The following is a 14,170-nucleotide window of genomic DNA, read 5'->3' as shown; positions in this document are numbered from 1 at the left end:
CCTGACCTTGAGGAGGACAATAAAAGGGACACTGTGGCACACCGGTCAAACTTTTACAGTGCGCTCAAAGGTTAGTACACCGGATGCATGCGCGTTCCATTTACTCTACAATTGATGCGTAAATACGCCATTATAACAAATTAACGCAACTCTTTACACATTGCATGCGTTGGAGTAACTTGTTGAATCAGCACACCACATGTAACATGTTTACAAATATTAGTGAGTGATTAATAATGTAAATAATCGAACATGAATTTATGACATCAGATAACCATAATTATATAAGAATAGGCGTAGTCACATTTTACAGTTCAAATGGACCTCCGGTAGTTTTGAGCATGTCTTCAACAATGTGTTTCCGTTACTGCGCTTATCCATTGTAGGTGCGCTGTTGCTTGTTCTTTATCCGGAGTTATCAGCATGTTCAACTTGAATTAAATGAAAGAGTTCGGGGGGCAACTTCGTTCTGTCTCACCAGCCTCACCAAGGACAATTATGCATTTGATGGCACTGTCAGATTCAAGACCAGAAATGCAACAATTTTATTTTTAAAATTCCATAAATCACTTTATATGGAGTGTATGGAAGCTGACAATGAGAATATTGACAATTTTGCAATGTTTTTTTGCCACTCATTTGTTGTCTTCTAAATGCCCATTCACTCAGGTACAATACAAGTGCTGATCCCGGGTGAGAAAGAGGCTTACATTGAGGTGAAGGTTAAACAACTGGATGGTGACAAAGCCACTGTGGAGCCCAAAGATGTAAGGGTTGGTAGGCTATTCGTTGCAGTTGAATACAACATAATGATGTTCATTTCTTTATTTTTGACTATTTTCTACATTGCAGAATAATAGTGAAGACAACACTATGAAATAACACATCACTATGAAATAACACAATCATGTAGTAACCAAAAAAGTGTTAAACAAATCCAAATATATTTTATATTTGAGATTCCTTAAAGTAGCCACCCTTTTTCTTGATGACAGCTTTGCACACTCTTGGTATTCTCTCAACCAGCTTCATAAGGTAGTCACCTGGAATGCATTTCAATTAACAGCTGTGCCTTGTTAAAAGTTAATTTGTGGAATGTCTTCCCTTCTTAATGTGTTTGAGCCAATCTGTTATGTTGTGACAAGGTAGGGGAGGTATACAGAAGATAACCCTATTTGGTAAAAGACCAAGTCCATATTATGGCAAGAACAGCTCAAATAAGCAAAGAGAAACGTCAGTCCATCATTACTTTGAGACATGAAGGTCAGTCAATCTGGAACATTTCAAGAATTTTTAGAGTAAAAACCATTGAGTGCTATGATGAAACTGGCTCTCATGAGGACCGCCACAGGAAAGGAAGACCCAGAGTTACCTCTGCTGCAGAGGATAGGTTCATTAGAGTTACCAGCCTCAGAAATTGCAGCCCAAATAAAAGCTTCACAGAGTTCAAGTAACAGACACATCTCAACATCAACTGTTCAGAGGAGACTGCGTGAATCAGGCCTTCATGGGCGAATTGCTGCAATAAGAAGAAGAGACTTGCCTGGGCCAAGAAACACAAGCAATGGACAATAGACTGGTGGAAATCTAGCCTTTGAACTGATGACTCCAAATTTGAGATTTTTGGTTCCAACCGCCATGTCTTTGTGAGATGCAGAGTAGGTGAATGGATCACACTGTCGGTGATATATTTCGAATTCAAGGCACACTTAACCAGCATGGCTACCACAGCATGCTACAGCAATATGCCATCCCATCTGGTATGTGCTTAGTGGGATTATCATTTGTTTTTCAACAGGACAATGATCCAACACACCTCCAGGCTGTGTAATGGCTATTTCACCAAGAAGGAGAGTGGTGGAGGGCTGCATCAGATGACCAGGCCTCCACAATCACCTGACCTCAACCCAATGTAGATAGTTTGGGTTGAGTTGGACTACAGAGTGAAGGAAAAGCAGTCAACAAGTGCTCAGCATATGTGGGACCTCCTTCAAGACTATTGGAAAAAGCATTCCAGGTGAAGCTGGTTGAGATAATGTCAAGAGTGTGCAAAGCTGCCATCAAGGCAAAAGCTGGCTGCTTTGAAGAATCTCAAATATATCTAGATATGTTTAACACGTTTTTTGGTTACTACATGATTCCATAAATGTTATTTCATAGTTTTGATGTCTTTACTATTATTCTACAATGTAGAAAATAGTAAAAAATAAAGAAAAACCCTTGAATGAATGAGTAGGTGTAGGTAATTCAGTCCATATCTAAATCAAAATAACTTTACTTTGTTCTGAAGTGCACTGTTGTCACATTTGTGACAATATATTTTTTTTAATTAAAAATATTTGCAGATCTAATAGAATCTATGTGAAATATTATTAGTAAAAGTTGAAAATGCTGTGGCGCAGGAGTCCCTAGAATGAAGTGATAGATTATCCGCTAACTGTATGAATTGACTACAGATTTACCCAACTCTCCCTAACACTTTGGTTGTGAAGGAGGATGACAGACAGCAGATGAACCCTCTGAAGTATAGACATGATATAGGACATGGTCACACTGACCACCCTCAATGAAGCCTCTGTGCTCTTCAACCTCACCAGGCGCTACAGTATGTGGATGATCTATGTGAGTCACAGTTCTGTACATAATGCCATAGAGGAGCTCTTAGGAGGATAAACAGGTTGTTCTGAACCAGAGACTCTCCCTCTATGTGGGCGATATTTTGTTTCACAACCAAGCTCTTTCTCTCAACAAAGGCAAGAGGTGCACAATCGTTGACAACGCCTACATTGACATGCTGTGCAGTAAGTCTACAACAATGTCATGTTGGAATTATTTAATCCTCATTTAGATTAAATATGTTCACAGTGCTTACACAACGTTTAAAAATAGTACGTATGTAATAAGTAAGTAAATGCCTAAAAATATAAATACATTTGTGTAACTCTGGCCCATATGTTTTCTCAATACATCATGAGAATCAATCCATGCTTTTGGGTTAGAGTTTCATCTGTTCAGAGTTCTCCAAGTTTCTAAGCTTTTGACAGGGTGTCTGTCTTCTTGTTGATCTTCCATACATGTTATTGATGTCCACCAATCCCTTCGACTACCACTTTTGCAGTTGAGAACGTGAATGACGAGGAGGAACTGTTGGCCACAGATGACTGCCTTTTTCTACTAATGATCTTTCCTCCACTCTTTTTACTCTTCTTGACCTCTCTCTCTCTGCCTGACCCCTCCTCCATATGCAATGGGCAGTCTGGGAGAAGTACAGTTTGGCAACACAAAGTTCAAGAAGGTTCGGAGAGATGCACAAGCAGTCAGTCAGACGTCATGTCTGATTAAACAGACTATAGTGCATCTTTTACTCTATAACGTTAACATCCTGAGTATGATTGTCAACCTGAGCGTTCCTATTCTTTAAACTGGAATACCGTACCGTTATGATAGTGTTTTTGTAAAACTATTTTGCAAACACAATGTCAATATGAAACTCCACCCAATCAGTGGCTGGTGGGAGGAGCTACAGGAGGACGTGCTCATTGTAATGGCTGGAATGGAATAAATGGAAAGGGGTCAAACGTGGTGTCCAAGTTGATGCATTTGATACCGTTCCATTTATTCCATTACAGCCATTACAATGAGCCTGTCCTCCTATAGATCCGCCCACCAGCCTCCTCTGCACTCTATACATATAGTGTATGCATGTGCTTTGGTCTTCAGGTGCGGACAAGGCCTCCTACCTGATTTGGGTCAATTCAGGTGCCCTCACCAAAGGTCTGCTGCCCCCTTGGTTCAAAGTGTGTAACAAGTACGTCATCAAGGGCCAGACTGTTGAGCAGGTGATCTCTCTTCTTCTCTCGCTGTAGAACAACTGTAGAATAACTATAGAAATGGGGTGGCAGGTAGCCTAGTGGTTAGAGCGTTGGGCCAGTAACCAAAATGTGCTGGATCAAATCCCTGAGCTGACAAGGTAAAAATTGTTCCGCCCCTGAACAAGGCAGTTAACCCATTGTTCCCCAGTAGGCTGTCATTGTAAATAATAATTAGTTCTTAACTGACTTTCCTAGTTAAATAAAGGTTACATTTTTTTTTAAATAATTAGACTTCAAGCTAATATTATCCACATTACCAATATTGTTTTCTGAGTAAAGTCAGTGATATACTGTAACAGCTATATGTTCCCTTTGTGTAGGTGAACTACTCAGTTGGAGCTCTAGCCAAATCCACCTACGACAGCATGTTCAACTGGATGATGAGCCGGATCAACAAGAGCCTCTACACGGCCCTGCCAAGACAGCCGGATCAACAAGAGCCTCTACACGGCCCTGCCAAGACAGCCGGATCAACAAGAGCCTCTACACGGCCCTGCCAAGACAGCCTGATCAACAAGAGCCTCTACACGGCCCTGCCAAGACAGCCGGATCAACAAGAGCCTCTACACGGCCCTGCCAAGACAGCCGGATCAACAAGAGCCTCTACACGGCTCCATTCTTTGAGCAGCTGTGCATAAACTTCCCCAACGAGAAACGACAACAGTATTTCAACCACCACATGCTCATCCTGGAGCAGGAGGAGTATAAGAGGGAGGGTATTGACCTTCATCGACTTTGGCTTGGATCTACAAACCTGTATCAACCTCATAGAGAAGGTATGTGTCTGTTATTTCAGCCATTCAAATAAGGGGCTAGAGCAGAGCATTTTGCCTGTGAAGAGTGGTTTGATTTCTGTGTGATTTACTCTCGCTTTGTTTCCTGCAGTCCGTGGGCATACAGTATACTGCCTCTCGTTTGTTTCCTGCAGTCCATGGGCATACAGTATACTGCCTCTCGTTTGTTTCCTGCAGTCCATGGGCATACAGTATACTGCCTCTCGCTTTGTTTCCTGCAGTCCATGGGCATACAGTATACTGCCTCTCGTTTGTTTCCTGCAGTCCGTGGGCATACAGTATAATGCCTCTCGTTTGTTTCCTGCAGTCCATGGGCATACAGTATACTGCCTCTCGTTTGTTTCCTGCAGTCCATGGGCATACAGTATACTGCCTCTCGTTTGTTTCCTGCAGTCCGTGGGCATACAGTATACTGCCTCTCGTTTGTTTCCTGCAGTCCATGGGCATACAGTATACTGCCTCTCGTTTGTTTCCTGCAGTCCATGGGCATACAGTATACTGCCTCTCGTTTGTTTCCTGCAGTCCATGGGCATACAGTATACTGCCTCTCGTTTGTTTCCTGCAGTCCATGGGCATACAGTATACTGTCCATCCTGGAGGAAGAATGCATGTTTCCAAAGGCCACTGATGTCAGCTTTAACACCAAGCTGTATGACAACCACGTGGGCAAGTCTCCCAACTTCATCAAGCCACGGCTCTGACAAGAGACGTAAGTACGAGACCCACTCCGAGCTGGTGCACTACGCTGGAGTGGTAAGTGCTCCAGTCTGTTTATTTGAAACATTTTGATCCTTTTTTAACAGTTAAACATGTCGTCTTCATGACACTTGATATTAATCCATGTTAAAGGTATTATTTCTCACCATTGACCTATCCTCTCCCGTCACCCATCTCCTGGTACCGTACAACATCAGAGGGTGGCTGGACAAAAACCAGAGACCCCTTAGATGAGACAATAGTCACCTGCTTACAGGGATCATTTAATAAACGGTTAGCATTCCTTTTTAGAGAACTTTATCAGTAGCGATGCAGCTATTGACGGTGACACAACTTTACATTTTCACATGTTTTAAAGTGAAACTACACTAAATAGGGAAATGAAGTCATCGTGATCTACAGTTTGACTGTTCAGCTGCTGATTCAAAAGACAGAGGCCAAAGAGAAGAGGAAGAGAGGGGCCTCCTTCCAGACCGTGTCACAGCTTCACAAGGTGTGTAAGAGTGAGGTAGAGACAGGCTGGCATTACCAGAGTGTCTCTCGGTGTCGGAGTTGTGTGGTTTCGATACATATAGTGTATGCATGTGCTTTGGTCTTCAGGTGCGGACAAGGCCTCCTACCTGATTTGGGTCAATTCAGGTGCCCTCACCAAAGGTCTGCTGCACCCTCGGTTAGCCTAGCCTAGTGGTTAGAGCGTTGGGCCAGTAACCGAAATGTGCTGGATCAAATCCCTGAGCTGACAAGGTAAAAATGGTTCCGCCCCTGAACAAGGCAGTTAACCCATTGTTCCCCAGTAGGCTGTCATTGTAAATAATAATTAGTTCTTAACTGACTTTCCTAGTTAAATAAAGGTAGAGACAGGCTGGCATTACCAGAGTGTCTCTCGGTGTCGGAGTTGTGTGGTTTCGTAGAGATCAGAAGGGGAGTATTTAGAGGTGCTCTGATGTTGTTCCTGAGTCACGATGACCTGCCTTGAGTCGAGAGGGAAGTAGTTAAGACTTACAGTGATGTTTAGGTAACTCAGCTCATGAACATCACTTTAAGTCTGTGCTACCTCCACTCTTTCATGCCTCTGACTGAGGACAAGGAGGAGGTAAGATTGGCTCTTTCAGTCATCTTTGTCCCAGGAGGCATGGACCCATTCCAGGTCCTTCAGCAGATGCGGTGTAACGGAGTACTGGAGGGAATTCCGTATCTGCAGGAAGGGCTTCCCCAACCGCATCCTCTATGCAGAGTTCAAACTACGACGGGCATAGTACCTCTGTAACACATACAGTATACATGTGGAACTTTAAAAATCACAGAGACACAAACGCGTTTACCATCTTGTTATCAAAATGGCAACAATGTGAAGAGTCAAGGACGTACTTATGTGTTCCCTGGTGTGTGTGCTATCCTGTGCAGGCACCGTATCCTGAACCCCATGGCTATCCCTGAGGAATCCTTTGTGGACAGCAGGAAGGCTGTGGAGAAGCTGCTGAGATCACTGGACACATTGACCACACCCAGTACAAGTTTGGAATTTAATCACCAAGGTGGATACTGTATGACTGGTATTGATGCACCTGAGTGAGTTTAGAGCTGGATTCTTGTGTTTTGAGATCTCATCTCCAGTTGTGTCTGGTGTTGGGGCTGAAGCTTAAAGCATATGGCCACTCCTCATCGGTGGACGTTATGTTTAGGACAGGCTTACTTGTCAGTATGTGCCTCAGAGCATTTCGTATTATTCTATACGTAGATCCAGGACTATCCATTTAGTATGATATGTTACATTTTGTATGGTATGTATTCATTTGTGTCCATCACCCATTTCGTATGATATGTTACGAATTACAATCCATATTACGTGTAACGAATTTGAAAAACGTACATTATGTGACGACTACTGCAAAATGTACGATATGTTACAAATTCTATCTAGGTGGGGAAATAATGAAATAGTGAAACATATATGCCTGAGTGATTGGGTATAATGTGTGTATGAGTAGAGCTTTGTGGAAATGTGCTGTAAAGCAGTAGACTATAAAAGGTAGCTAGAATGCTTTGTCCTATGGCTTTCCACCCTAACATGTTCCTTTCACGTGTCCAATGAACTGGTCAGTCAACGGGTGGGCGTGGTCTAGATCCCTCCCACCCCTCTTCGTTCTAAATTAGATCGGTGTGTGTGTGCCCTGCTTACCAAATACGGCCTGGCGGGCGCAGGCCATTGTCTCATTTGCTTTACAACAGTGGGTGCTGGGAGACAGCAAGCATGCTGGCCGGGGGAAGTAAATCAATAGTGAATCACTGGCAAGGCAAGGCAGGAGACACACTGGGGGTCAGGTAGAGGGTATTTTATTACGTGAAACTCCAGCCCTCTGTGAAACCAGAGGACTTAATCCCTTATTACCTGGCCAGTTATTCCAGCTATGTGGAGGCTCTGAACTTCAGGCTCCATGGACAAAGGGGGCCAGGGAGAATGGGTTGTTATTAATATGGGGCTGGAGGACATGGCAGGTGCTCCTCTTTAAGGGCCATGTGTCAACCCCTCCTGTTTTTCTAAGCGCCAGTTAGCGCCCGGAGGTTATAACAGGCTATTTCAACCAGGACCACACACACACACACACACACACACACACACACACACACACACACACACACACACACACACACACACACACACAATGTAAAGCAAGCAAGTGCTGACACACTTATACTTCACGCATGCCATGTACATACCGACAAACTTGGGGGCAAACACTCACACACATTTTGCATAGAAAACACTACTAAAAACGTTTTGGGTTGGGCCTGAAAACTCATACAGAGCCGTCCCAGTGAAACCACTTCACGTGTGATCCTTATTTCTCCTCCAACATCTTGCGTCTCTCCAGACTCATGAGTTGGACTCTCATGGAGCGGCAGGTAGCCTAGTGGTTAGAGCGTTGGGACAGTAACGGAAAGGTTGCTGGATCAAATCCCAGAGCTGACAAGGTAAAAATCTGTGGTTCTACCCCTGAACAAGGCAGATAACCTACTGTTCCCCAGTAGGCCATCATTGTAAATAAGAATTTGTTCTGAACTACCTTGCCTAGTTAAATACAAAAAAATTGTCCCCCAATAGCTCTGCCCAGGAGGACACCCAACCTGATTTCAGAGCATTTAGTATTATTCTGTATGGAAATCCAAGTCACTCCATTTAATATATATTATGTTCGGTATGGTTACATAAAATAAATGGTTAATTAAGGCAAAAACATGAACATCAGTCCCAAATATCATTCCTTTTTAAACGCAGACCTTAGTGCACAAAACCATTCTCCTCTTCTCACCCATGAATAGAGACAAATCCAGTAAAACATCTTGGCGTTTACAGTGGTGAAGAACTGGCCCTGCTTTTCTTCAAGCTCAGGCCTCTCCTGAGGAGCACCACGGCAGAGGAGCTGGCCCTGCTTTTCTTCAAGCTCAGGCCTCTCCTGAGGAGCACCACGGCAGAGGAGCTGGCCCTGCTTTTCTTCAAGCTCAGGCCTTTCCTGAGGAGCACCACGACAGAGAAGCTGGCCCTGCTTTTCTTCAAGCTCAGGCCTCTCCTGAGGAGCACCACGGCAGAGGAGCTGGCCCTGCTTTTCTTCAAGCTCAGGCCTCTCCTGAGGAGCACCACGGCAGAGGAGCTGGCCCTGCTTTTCTTCAAGCTCAGGCCTTTCCTGAGGAGCACCACGACAGAGGAGCTGGCCCTGCTTTTCTTCAAGCTCAGCACTCTCCTGAGGAGCACAACGGCAGAGGAGCTGGCCCTGCTTTTCTTCAAGCTCAGGCCTCACCTGAGGAGCACCACGGCAGAGAAGCTGGCCACACTCAAGGAGGAGTTTGCCAAGTCTGAGGCAAAGCACAAGGGGCTGCATGAGAGACAGGTGGCCCTGATCCAGGAGAATAATGACCTGGCCCTACAGCTGCAGGCAGTGAGTATTTACAGATAACATCAAGATATTACACTGTACAACAGGATACCGTCAGGATAAGGATCAATGAGATAAGATAAAGTGAAAATGTAGCAATATGATCAGACAAGATAAATGTAGACCTAATCAAAATAGACCAGAAACGATTAGGCCATAAATCAAGATAAGAGATGCTAAGAAGATGTGCTAAACAGGAAGTCTCTCTCTCTATGTGACCCCTGACCCCCAGGAGCAGGACAACCTGATGGATGCAGGTTGTGACCTGCTGATCAAGGCCAAGGTCATAGAGCTGAAGGAAAGACTTGAGGACGAGGAGATGAACGCCAGCCTGAACACCGGCCTGAACGCCAAGAACCACAAGCTGGACGACGTGTGCGCAGAGCTGAAGAAAGACATCACCATGGCCAAGGTGGAGAAGGAGAGACATGCCACAGAGAACAAGGTGAGCAGGGAGGGATTAGTCTGGGTACCAGTCTGTTTAACTACTGTTCTACTCCTTCCCCCTCCTTGCAATGCTAAACATTTTTGGCCAATCACATGGAGTGGAATCAAATTTTCAAATGTTAATTTATATAGCCCTTCTTACATCAGCTGATATATCAAAGTTCTGTACAGAAACCCTGCTTAAAACCCCAAACAGCAAGCAATGCAGGTGTAGAAGCACGGTGGCTAGGAAAAACTCCCTAAAAAGGCCAAAACCTAGGAAGAAACCTAGAGAGGAACCAGGCTATGAGGGGTGGCCAGTCCTCTTCTGGCTGTGCCGGGTGGAGATTATAACAGAACAAGCCAAGATATTCAAATTTTCATAAATGACCAGCATGATCAAATCATAATAATAATCAGAGTAGTTGTCGAGAGTGCAACAAGTCGTCACCTCAGGAGTAAATGTCAGTTGGCTTTTCATAGCCAATCATTGAGTATCTCTACCGCTCCTGCTGTCTCTAGAAAGTTGAAAACAGCAGGTCTGGGACAGGTAGCACGGCCAGGTGAACTGAGGACAGCAAGGAGTCATCAGGCCAGGTAGTCCTGAGGCATGGTCCTAGGTCGAAAAAGAAAGAAAATTAGAGAGCATACTTAAATTCACACAGGACAAGACAGGAGAAATACTCCAGATATAACAGACTGACCCTAGCCCCCTGACAAAAACTACTACAGCATAAATACTGGAGGTTGAGACAGGAGGGGTCAGGAGACAGTGGCCCCATCCGATGATACCACAGGAAAGGGCCAAACAGGCAGGATATAACCCCAACCACTTTGCCAAAGCACAGCCCCACACCACTAGAGGGATATCTTCAACCACCAACTTACCATCCTGATACAAGCCGAGTACAAAGATCTCCGCCACAGCACAACCCAAGGGGGGCGCCTACCCAGACAGGAAGACCACGTCAGCGACTCAACCCACTCAAGTGACGCACCCCTCCTAGGGACGGCATGGAAGAGCACCAGTAAGCCAGTGACTCACCTGTAATAGGGTTAGAGTCAGCGAATCCCAGTGGAGAGAGGGGAACTGGCCAGGCAGAGACAGCAAGGGCGGTTCGTTGCTCCAGAGCCTTTCCGTTCACCTTCACACTCCTGGGCCAGACTACACTCAACCATATGACCCACTGAAGAGATGAGTCTTCAGTAAAGACTTAAAGGTTGAGACCGAGTCTGCGTCTCTCACATGGGTAGGCAGACCATTCCATAAAAATGGAGCTCTATAGGAGAAAGCCCTGCCTCCGACTGTTTGCTTAGAAATTCTAGGGTCAATTAGGAGGCCTGCGTCATGTGACCGTAGCGTACGTGTAGTACAGAAAGATAGGTAGGAACAAGCCCATGTACTGCTTTGTAGGTTAGCAGTAAAACCTTGAAATCAGCCCTTGCCTTAACAGGAAGCCAGTGTAGGGGGGCTAGCACTGGAGTGTTAGCACTGGAGTGTTAGCACTGGGGTGTTAGTACTGGAGTGTTAGCACTGGAGTGTTAGCACTGGAGTGTTAGCTAAACAGACTGGTACCCAAGCTAAGGGGTGGCTCAATGCCCGCAGATATACTTTTCAGCATTCCTGTTGTGGAAACCTCTGATCAGTCAATTTACTGTGCTGTATTTATCAGATACACTACATGTCCAAAGGTATGTGGACACGTGCTCGTTGAACATCTCATTACAAAATCATGGGCATTAACATGGAGTTGCCCCCCCCCCCCCTTGCTGCTATAACAGCCTCCGTTCTTCTGGGTGTTGGAACATTGCTGCGGGGACTTGCTTCATTCAGCCACAAGAGAATTAGTGAGTACGGGCCCTGATGTTGGGCCATTAGGCCTGGCTCACAGTCGGCTATCCAATTCATCCCAAAGGTGTTTGATGGGGTTGAGGTCAGGGCTCTGTGCAGGCCAGTCAAGTTCTTCCACACCGATCTCAACAAATCATTTCTGTATGGATCTCGCTTTGTGCACGGTGGCATTGTCATGCTGAAACAGGAAAGGGCCTTCCCCAAACTGTTGCCATAAAGTTGGAAGCACAGAGTTGTCTACAACGTCATTGTATGCTGTAGCGTTACGATTTCCCTTCACTGGAACTAAAGGACCTAGCCCGAACCACGAAAAACAGCCTCCGCCAAACTTTACAGTTGACACTATAGAGTTGGGCAGGTAGTGTTCTCCTGGCATCTGTGAAACCCAGATTCGTCCATCAGACTGTCAGATGGTGAACGTGATTCATCACTCCAGAGAAAGCGTTTCCGCTGCTCCAGAGTCCAATGACTGCGAACTTTCATATTTATACCACATTGTTTGTTTCCCCTTTCTGTCCTCAGGTGAAGAACCGAATGAAGGAGATAGGTGTTCTGGGCGAGTCCATGCTGAGCCTGACCAAGGAGAAGACGGCCCTGCAGGAGGCCCACCGGCAGCCCGAGTCCATCTTGTGTCTGACCAAGGAGAAGGCGGCCCTGCAGGAGGCCTACCAGCAGGTCCTGACTAACCTGCTGGTCGGGGAGGATAAGGTCAATATGCTGAGCAAGGCCAAGGTCAAGCTGGAGCAGCAAGTGGACAATGTTAGTAAAGGGACATGAAAAACACGCTTCACCACATACAGTAGCCTAACGAGCTCCTTAGTTAAACACATAGCGTCTGTCAATCATTAAAATGAAGGGTCACACGGCACAGCATGACTTTAAGTTATTAATTTGTCAGAAAGTTAACTGACCTCGAGAAGCTAACCAAACTCACCTTTCTCTGCTTCTCGCTCTGAGTAGCAGAGTATAATTGTAGGCTAGTGGAACCTGAGGCTATGGTACCAAGATCTCCTTCAGCCAGAACACTGAACAAATAGCTGTAGGAGAACAAGGTCAGAGGTCACACTTAGGTTAACTAAGTGGTCACCCGTATACAGTGCTTTCGGAAAGTATTCAAAACCCCTTTCAACATTTTGTTAAGTTACAGCCCTATTCCAAAATGTATTCAATTGTCCCCCCCCCCTATCTACACACAATACCCCATGACGACAAAGCAAAAACAGGTTTTTGGAATGTTTTGCTAATTTATTAAAAATATAAAACTGATATGTCCAATCAATTAAATTTACCACAGGTGGACTCCAATCAAGTTGTAGAAACATCTCAAGGATGATCAATGGAAACATGATGCACCTGAGCTCAATTTCGAGTCTCATAGCAAAGGGTCTGAATACTTATGTGAATAAGGTATCTTTTTTTGTTATAAATTTGCTAAATTGTATTAAAACCTGTTTTCTCTTTGTCATTGTGGGGTATTGTGTGTAGATTGATAAGGACAATTAGTTTTGTTGTCAATTTTAGAATACAGCTGTAACGTAACGAAATGTAGAAAAAGTCAAGTGGTCTGAATATCTTCAGAATACACCGTATATCCAGCATTTTGGTCAAAATTGCTCAGGCTCAGTAAATTTGGTTTGGGTTCATTGATAGACAGCGATATTTAAATCTTGTTTTAAGCAAATTTAAGTCAGGACTGAGACTAAACCAATCAACACCTCTTGGAAAGCCATGCTGGTATGTCTTTTGCATAAAGATGTGTGTAATTGTCCCACAGAAATATAAAACCTATCCCAGGGTTAGGTTAAGACTGAGGTGGGCTTTGCTCCTTTCATATTTATTTTCATCCTAATTCCCCAGTCTCTGCCGATGACAAGCATACCCATAACATGATGCTGACACCACAATAGTTGAACATACTAAAAGGGTCAACAACATTGCATTCACTTCATATTACTGGCCTGTATGACAAAGTGTAAAGAAAGAAGCCTGTGTTAAAAAAAATACATTGTTTGCAACAAGGCTGTTAAAACCTGCAAATAAATGAACTTTTTGGCCTAAAATAAAAACGACAGTAGGGGATCAAGTTCAGTACAACAGAGTGAAACTCTTGTCTATTTACAAATATTGTGGGCTGCAGCATCATGTTATGGGTATGCTTGTCATCGGCAGGGACTGGGGAGTTTGTTAGGATCTAAAGAAATATGAAACTAGCAAAGCCCAGGTAAAATGTAACAGGAAAACCCATCGGTCTTCTGAAATGGCTTTCCAAGACGTGTGGAGTGTTCTTGAGTGGTCTAGTCTCAGGCCTGACTTAAGTCTGCTTGCAGAATGAAGTGGAGGCCTGCTAGTACTGCTTTATTAAACTCTTGTGCTTTCAGATGACTGCAATGGGTGTTAAGTATTTGACATGTGTGTTCAAATAGCAATGATTTGTGATAAGACTAACACAAACCAACGCCATGTTAAAAGATTAAATACTTAAATAGCCTTTGACAGGACTGTCCATTGTCAACAATAGATTGTACTTTACATCCATGTGTTGTAGTGAATTAAAACACTTAAATAAAAAGACAAATC

The 14,170-nt window shown here is 44.3% G+C and overlaps 1 pseudogene; it reads left to right on the top strand.

Annotated features, from left to right (window-relative positions):
- The first annotated feature begins 2,544 nt into the window (after positions 1–2,544).
- On the top strand, positions 2,545–14,167 carry LOC135527652 (myosin-2-like; annotated as a pseudogene).
- Positions 14,168–14,170: the final 3 nt, after the last annotated feature.

This window comes from Oncorhynchus masou, chromosome 33 (assembly GCF_036934945.1).
Source record: "Oncorhynchus masou masou isolate Uvic2021 chromosome 33, UVic_Omas_1.1, whole genome shotgun sequence".
NCBI classification, from domain to species: domain Eukaryota; kingdom Metazoa; phylum Chordata; class Actinopteri; order Salmoniformes; family Salmonidae; genus Oncorhynchus; species Oncorhynchus masou.
This window is presented reverse-complemented; position numbering and strand designations above follow the sequence as displayed.